We start from the raw sequence: 8,350 nt of genomic DNA, 5'->3' as shown, positions 1-8,350 counted from the left end.
AGTAAGAGGGACCCTGGCCACAGTGTTGCCAAAGTGGCAAAGGGTCCGTCTCATAAATCTCAGGGCATTCATTTCAAATTTTTGCTGAGGTAAAAAAAACCAAAAAACCCCATTAAGGTAGGACAGAAGGACACAGATGATCCTCTGAATTAAAAACTTTTTCCCTGGGAAAAACATCAAGTGCTGGAAGAGCACCCTAACTCCAGACATGTCTCACCAATTGGACTGTCAGAGGCACAAAACTGCAACAGCAGAAATCTCTATCCTCACCACAGGGAGGAACATGACTGAAGGTGCCATGCATCATATTTCAAATACGTTCAGAAGGGGAAGGCACGCAGCCTAATTACAGGGTATCATCTTCAGTAGCCAGCTACAGGAGTTCAATGACAAAATGAATCAGGACCCCTATTTTATAGGATGATGTTCCCATCACTTAAAGAAACAAATATGCTTATGTGTAACTAGAGTCATGATTACAGGGAAGCCAGAGCCCTTTTGCCCATCCTCTGTCTTGTTTCCTTTATCACAGTTCTTTCAAGAATAGGTACCTTTCTAGAGTTGGAGGGTAAGGGAAAGAGAGCAGAAAAAAACTTATGACAAAACTCAAAAGTCCCCATCTATACAACAACACCAAACCCACAGCAGATAGCTTGAAGTTCTCCCCCTAAGGCAGTTCTATGCTGTCCTCCTTAAGTTAGCAGGATTTCCTCCTTCCACTTCCAGCATCCCCCTGGAACAAAACTTTCCAATGTATCTTACTTGAAAACCAACAGCTATAGGTTTTTCTTTTAACTATTGCGTACTACAGTTCAAAATAGAAACTATAATGGAATGGAATAAGATTACATGATAAATCTTCCAAAAAACATGTCTCTACTGAGAGATTTCTCTCACACCTGGTGATGAGAAGCTTCCGGGCAATGCCATTAGTAACAGCCTGAATTTTCCCAAGCCACAAGGATGTAAGCCAAACTCCTATGTTTTCATGAATAGGGGAGCATATAAAGTTCTTTTGCTCCTTCTGGACACGGTAACAGCACCACAGCCATTCAATGTAAAGACAAACTTCTTCACCAGGGAAAACTATGTTCCCTCCCAGTGCACAGAGAACAAAAATCTCTTCAAAGTATAGAACAACAGCTCATCACAAAATGTTAGCTCTACCAGTACTAATACACTAATCCTCCTGCTCTAGTAACGGAAGAGTGAGATGAGACCTATCACTGCCTTGCATAGAACATAGCAAAAACCCTGTATTTTTTATAGTGGTGGATCATGCCCATAAGATTTTGTAAATAAACTGCTGGAAGGTGTGACACCACATGGGAAAAGACCTGGACTCAAATTACAGAAATAAATTATTACTCAAGGAATGAGAAGTGCTCAGGCTAGGCAGAGGATTGTAAATTACACTCTTATTACAGAGCTGCCAGGCTGTCTAAATTGCACTGGAGCATTAAGTCAGTAGAGTGGAGACCTGAGTCGTGATTATAGGGAGATCGTGTCATCCACAGTCATTTTTTCCTCCCTCTTCTGAGACTTTTTACTGTGTCTCCTTTTTGCTTAAACTTTCTTGTATGCTTTTCTCTTGCTTGTAAGTTTATTTTTGATGCATTGTAAGCATAAATTATTACAAAAATAATTATCACATTTAGGACCTTAACACAGAATGACACATAAGATCACTCAATAGGCACAAAAGTCTCAGAAAACTAACACAGCTAAGCAGTAAGCTATTATTCAGGTTGGGATTGCACACACAAACATGGCTTGCACTGGGCAGGAAATCAGTGCACAGAATATGGTTCAGAGCCTATCTCCCCAAAAGGTTCACATGAAGAAAGAACTGGCCCAAAAGGGACAGGCTGCAGCTTGACATTTAAATTGACCCCAGTGTGGTAACACAGGGCAACTCACTAGGAATTCACTTAGAACAGCATCTATGGAAAAGCCTGTTGTTTGAGTACATTAATTAAAATTAGAAGTCACAAATTTAATGTTTTTTGTTCTAGTTATGGAAGCAGCGTATCAGTTTTTACTTTCATATCCTCAGTGCAATTTTAGCAGCCCCTTAGGCCTTTGTGCAGCAGGTACCAACACCAGTGCAGCTCTTCAGTGAAGAGCCTTCTTTACAACCCCAGAAGAGTGCAGGGTCCCAAAGAGAAGAGTCCTGCTAGTTTCTAGGTCCCTATCACATCTTTTCTGAGGGAGAAAATTAAATTTATATTCCACATCCCTCACGGTGCTGAGCACTCAACACCTTGCAGAAACAGCCAGCTGAAACAACAGGAATGGTTTGTATAGGATGATGTGAATGCCATAGGCATATTTTGAATCTTTGCCAAGAATTTATTCGGCTGTCCAGTTGTGAATACCCATCTCTCAGGTCAAGCAGTCGCACGACTGTTGCCGCACTCAAGAGAGGCGGCGGGAGCATCTGGGGACAGGGCAGAGATTCCCCTTTTGGCACCACTGTGCAGGGAAATCAGCCTAAGCTACCACTGGAGCCACAGCTCCAGGGAGAAATACACAACCAATGCACTGCAAAAATATGGGCAGAGAACTCCTGTTTAGGGTTTCCTAATTCTGGAGCCATTCCAGGCTCAGCTCCTGCTCAAGGCTGGACAATCTGTCATCAGAGAGCAGTAGCATGATGGAAAAGTTCAGCTGTTCCCTCTTCCCTTGATACATTCCCTGCCTTAGGCAGAGCTTTCGCCACTTTCAGGCTCTGGCTCCTTTTGCACCAGTCTGCCACAGAGAGAGAGAGTTCCAGTCTTTAGCTTGGCACCTGCAGTGTTAAAAAAAGCTTAGAAACTCTGTATTTACTTAAGTGGTTTTCCTCACTCAGGCAGTCTTAATGACCTACACTACACCTCTGAATGACTCACGGCTTAAAAATGTGAGAACATGTAAATTTAATGTTATCAGTTTGGGATAGGAAGCAACGACTGTTCAGAACACAGCACAGCGCAACCCTTGTGGTCAGGGGTTCTTAGTGAAACCTCTGCATAAGTACTCATTGCTAGTAACTGAGAGTTAGTAATAGCTATGCACAGCTCGACACACTTCACTCAAATACACAGAAGAGACCGTGGAATCAAGGTGAAAGAGTGGAACTGAAATAAAGAAATACTTTACAGTCCAAAAACTGCAAACAGCAATAACAAATGACTCCTCAAACAAGCATAAACATTGGTTGTACCAGAGGAAACCAGGCACACCTAGATACACAGGTTGTTTTTGTTTGGTTTTGTTGTCATTTTACATTAGTCATTACAAGTGAACACCAGAGATGAGCACAAACTCTATGAGTCACAACCATATCCATTCTAAAAATTGTGACATCCCATTTGATGCAAATATTCAGGGACCTGAGCATCCACTCCAACCCCACTCCCTTCCCAGGAAATTATACTCCATTCACCTGTTCTGCAGAGCGCATTTGTGCAAGGGTTTTGTGCTAATATTCTTTGTTCAGGTAACAGTTTTCCCTCCCTTTGAGGTGATATCATGTTCTCTGCCCTGTTATTGTTTTAGGCTAAAGAAGAAAGGCTGCCAGTAGCATGACAACTTGTTGGAGAGAAGCCTGGCTTCTAAGCCATTTTACATTTGATTCATGTAAAATTCACAAGTTAAAGCTGAAGGACATTGCTAGAAGTCTGAACTCTTGCTCCCATAAGTCCTGCAATTCTGGATAGACCTTTTCCGCAACATACACAGTTTCTACAAGATTTTGGTTACTTCCAGTTGGTTTTTGAGGCAAGTCCTAAACTCTGAAGTAAGGAGCTGAAAGATTCTTCCTGCTACCTTAGAAAACTGTCACTGAGGAGGGAAGATAGTTCACAGGTTTTGTTTTGTTTTTTTAAACTTCTCCAGAAAACTATACAACAGAACTTACTTTATACAACACACACACACTTATTTAAAGACCCAGTTATTGCTGTTAACAAAGTTCACTGTAACAAGAAATTGGGTTGAAAAAGAGCAGAAAAGGGAAAAGGCTGGTCATAGCCACCTTTACGTAAATTAGTTCATGCAACACCATTTGCGATACCTTGCATAGTACCAGGCACCCCATGTCAAATATCATCCTAGCAGGTAGTGTGGGAAGACAGATGAACACCATCAAAATTTAAACATACTGAAAAACTGAAAGCCTTAGAAAGCAAATTAAGGAGAGGACATCAGTGTATTAAAGTTAGAAGGGTATAAAGCAGTTTGCTATCTCCTGTTCTCCCCAGCACAGAAAGCTACAGTCTTCAGCAACTTTCAGAAAGAATTAAAAATTATGCTTTTCTTCATAGGTGATTAGACTGCAAAACTTTTCATTAGAAGAAATTATTCAATCTAAGGTCAACAATACTCAGTTATTCTGATTAGCAAAAATGCTGACAGGGTTTCACATGTCAAGCTGATCTCTAAATATGTAAGGTAGAGACGCAACTCAGGGTAGGACAGCCTGCACACTAGGGATTTCTCACATTTCACTCTGGACCACCCGATACCAGTCACTCTTAAAGGAAACAGGATGCAGGAGCAGGTGGATGGGCAATGCCGCTGAGGATGTAGCTGCAGTTTGACAGTGATGGAGCAGCTGACAGACCCCTCACGTGCTGCTTTTCTCAACCGCTGTGTTCCTCCTGCAGAACCAATCCATCCGCACTGCTGGAGACGCCAGAGTCATGGTTGCAGAGGCAGTTTCTATCTTTTTTCCAGGAAGTTAAAACTTCCAAAACACATTTGGATTTCATGCTTGCTCTCCAAGAATAAATAACACTTTTGTGTAAATAAAGTATTTTTGATAATTAGAAATAATAGTTTGGATGGGGGAAAAGGGGAAGCTTGAAAACTCAAATGGCTTTTTATTTTGAATAAACATATAAGGCACCTAGAAATATAGCCGTATCACAAGAAACTGCTAAACTTGAACATCTGGATAGACATTCAAAGCACCAGTCTTTCAGAAGCTATGCACATGCTCAACAAGCTGGATGAAGACACCCAGCATGGATACCAGTGGTTCCAGTTTTACTCCTGGTTTCTCCTAAGCTCTACTTTGGATAATGAAGGTAGCATATTCAGCCTCCAAAGACACAAAGAAAAGCAGAAAGAATTCCTTAGCTACAGATGACTGCTACACATTTTATTCTTTTTTCTTTGCTTCAGCATTAGGTCACCAGGTAATTTTTAGTAATATTTTATATTCATAAAAGCTGAGATTTACAGCCTGTAGAACTTTCTGAAAGCATCATATCTACAGAATTTATTAACAAAAGACAGTATTTTCTTAAATGTGATTTTTTGCCCTCAATGATGTTCTAATATTATTTTGTTAATTTTTAAAATATATTTTCAATTTATGAGAGTAACATTTCCTGTGGCTAGCAGATTACCAGGATGGTTAATTATCACCAACTCTTCTTCATGCTTGAGGATTCCTGTGCCAGTAAAAACTTCACTCAAGAATCCCACAAAGCCTCAGTGTCTCAGAAGTGGACACTTTCTACTCACGCTGATAAAGTCAAGAAAAGAAATACTATACTACCTGCTAGCCAAACAGTACTTCCTTCCAAAACTCTTGACCTTTTTAAAACTGTCACTTTTCTTTTAATGGTAACATGATTAAGGGTGTAACTGGAGAACTGTATTTGCTGATGCCTCTAGGGTGGTGTTCTCTTAACATCTGAAAAATCAAATACAACCTACGTATATAGCTTTAAGAAAATATAAACCAGAAAGTCATAAAGGTAAACAGGTGCAAGAAAAACAAGATTAAAAACTCATTCTCCTTTTCTAAATCTTTTTAAAGAGATTCTGAAATATTTCCAGAAGTTCTGCCATCTCCTCTATTTATCTTCTGTAGAAGGGCGCAACTGCTAAGTCTTGTGCATGATTGATATTCCCAGTTAGGCAGATCCATCACTTTTGCTAAGGACCTTCAAAGGAAAATAAGAAGAAATTCTGTGAAGTATTTGGTATTTTCTAGTTAACAAAATTGTAAAGGAAAATACATCAATGGCCGTGCAAGTGGAAGTTGGTAAGAATCCAGGATTGGAGCATAAATTGAGGAAACACCTGTAATGTGGTTATTTGAATTTTTATTGCTCTTGTAGTTATCTCTTCTACACGGCACTAACCTTGTGAGAATCCTCTTGCTACACTCAAACAAATATGATGCCTTTGGATTTTCCATGAAAAGGCATCATCAATAGCTTGTGAGGGAAAAAAAAAAAAAATTCTCAAGAGAGACCTCAAATCCCAGTTATTTGCAATACTTGTAACCACTCTTTGTAGATTCCTGCATTTGAATAGAACATAATGTCAGTTTAAGTAAAGGCATGCAAGGCTGCTAGAAATGTGCTTTTTAACTCTAGGAACTGACAGGTAACGAAGTTACATCAATAAATCATTACAGTCTGCTCACCCCCCCTTTAAAGTTCCCAACAATTGTACCCAAAAACCTGTTATGCTGAATCTCAGCATCATCTGGGTCCAACAGGCATTGCTATTACATTCTTCTAGCTAGAACTTAACCTTTGTGATTCTGAAAGACTGATTATATTCTATGTCCCTTATGAAAATCTGAGAAGCAACAGTGTATGTAGCCACTCCTTCACCCCTTTTTTAAACAGAGTAAACTACCAAAAAGAATTATATAAAAATTTAATATGTATTAAAATCTGAACTGCTTTTAAACAAAAAGTCACCGAAGTAATTTTTAACATAGTAACTGACACATATTTGGGGTATTCCATAAACTCATCACCAGTTAGAGCCTCAGACCTCCAAGTCCAGCATTACCGAAACCGGCTGCTAAGCTTTTGCAGGGTTACATCCTGCCCACAATCAGAATACAGGAGTGACACAAACTATAGTCTAAATTGAAATCAAAATGAGATCTTTCAAGGCTTATGCCTACATTAATACTTCTAACTCCAGAAATCAGTGACTGAGCTTGTAATTATTCCCTTGTAAACCCACTTCTGTCCCATACCTTGAAAATTTTGCATAAAATTCTTAAAATGTATTTGGCAGAAAAAATATAAGACTCCATATTTGAAGTTACCAAACAGCTCTTGACTTGCAGGATTACTAGCAACTGATTTTGGCTTTTTAAAAACAACAGTAATGATAAACCCATCTTTTCAGTATCTGACAAAATGTACAGAAAACCAAAGTCAAACAAAACCACTTGTATCTGGTCATCTTTTCTCCATTGTTGTGAAGCTCTACATCAAGATTAATGAACAGGCTTATTTCTAATAAGCTTAAGAACAAAAATACAAAATCAAGCTTAGTAATAATTCTCTGAGAGCTGCATCATATGTCCTACCATTCTAAGGGCTTCCTGGACTGTAATTTCTCCAGCAGGAACTCCCATACTACTTAGTTGGTAAAAGAGGTATGAGACGTTGCTTTTAGAACTAAGACATGGAAAGGGACACCCACTGTCAGTATATAAAATGCTGATATTTTGAACTTATCCCCCGAAGACTTACTTAGCTGGGACAGGGAAACATCTTCTCCAGAAAATCTTAAATTTCTAATGAAACAGTCATGATTTATATCATGCAGTATTAAAGGCGTTTTGGGAAAAGTTCAATTCCTAAAAAGGCTAGAGATCATCTTTGGATAGTTCAGCACTTTATTTAAACAGGTATGAAAGCATGCCTTATCTCTCCTCCAAAAGCTTATTCAGTAGGCAAAAAGCTTGTTGAGTGTCACGGTTCATCCCTTTTTGGGATTAATCTTTTGCTGTGTATCTTCTGGTACAGTGGTGTGATCCAAACCATCGTTAAGTAAAACTGTCTTTTAGATACTTTTACCATACCTTCAGATATTCTATTGTTCAAAACACTAAAATTGATACCCTAAGTTCTGAGATGTTTCAAATTCAAGATACTTCTATGAGACTGTCTTTTTAAAATTTAAACCAAAGATCAGTCAGAATGGGGATGTGCTCTATAATTAGTAAAAAAAACCCTAGATTCTCTGTGCCGTGTAATAATTTTACTGAACAAATAGCTCTCAATGTACTTCTCATAATTTTTATATACAAAAACCATAGAAGAATAAAGCTTTAAGTAATGGTTTTACAGAATACGTTGCAATTAATCATGGCATAGTATGTTCCCAGATATTCAATATCAAGCTCACAAGTCAGAAGCATCAATCATGGGGCATATAAAATTGTAACATGCCCTTCTCATCTTTGCAATTACAAACTATTTGTAAGATGCCCCACTCTTCAGCAGCACTTAGCTTTCACCCAATCAAATTAATCTACAAACAAGTACTGAAATCCTGGAGGTCTGATTTAGGGACAACATTCAGCATCGCCTCAGAC

Source organism: Strix aluco, chromosome 4 (assembly GCF_031877795.1).
Source record: "Strix aluco isolate bStrAlu1 chromosome 4, bStrAlu1.hap1, whole genome shotgun sequence".
NCBI classification, from domain to species: domain Eukaryota; kingdom Metazoa; phylum Chordata; class Aves; order Strigiformes; family Strigidae; genus Strix; species Strix aluco.
The sequence above is the reverse complement of the archived record's forward strand: the minus strand, read 5'-3'. Positions refer to the sequence as shown.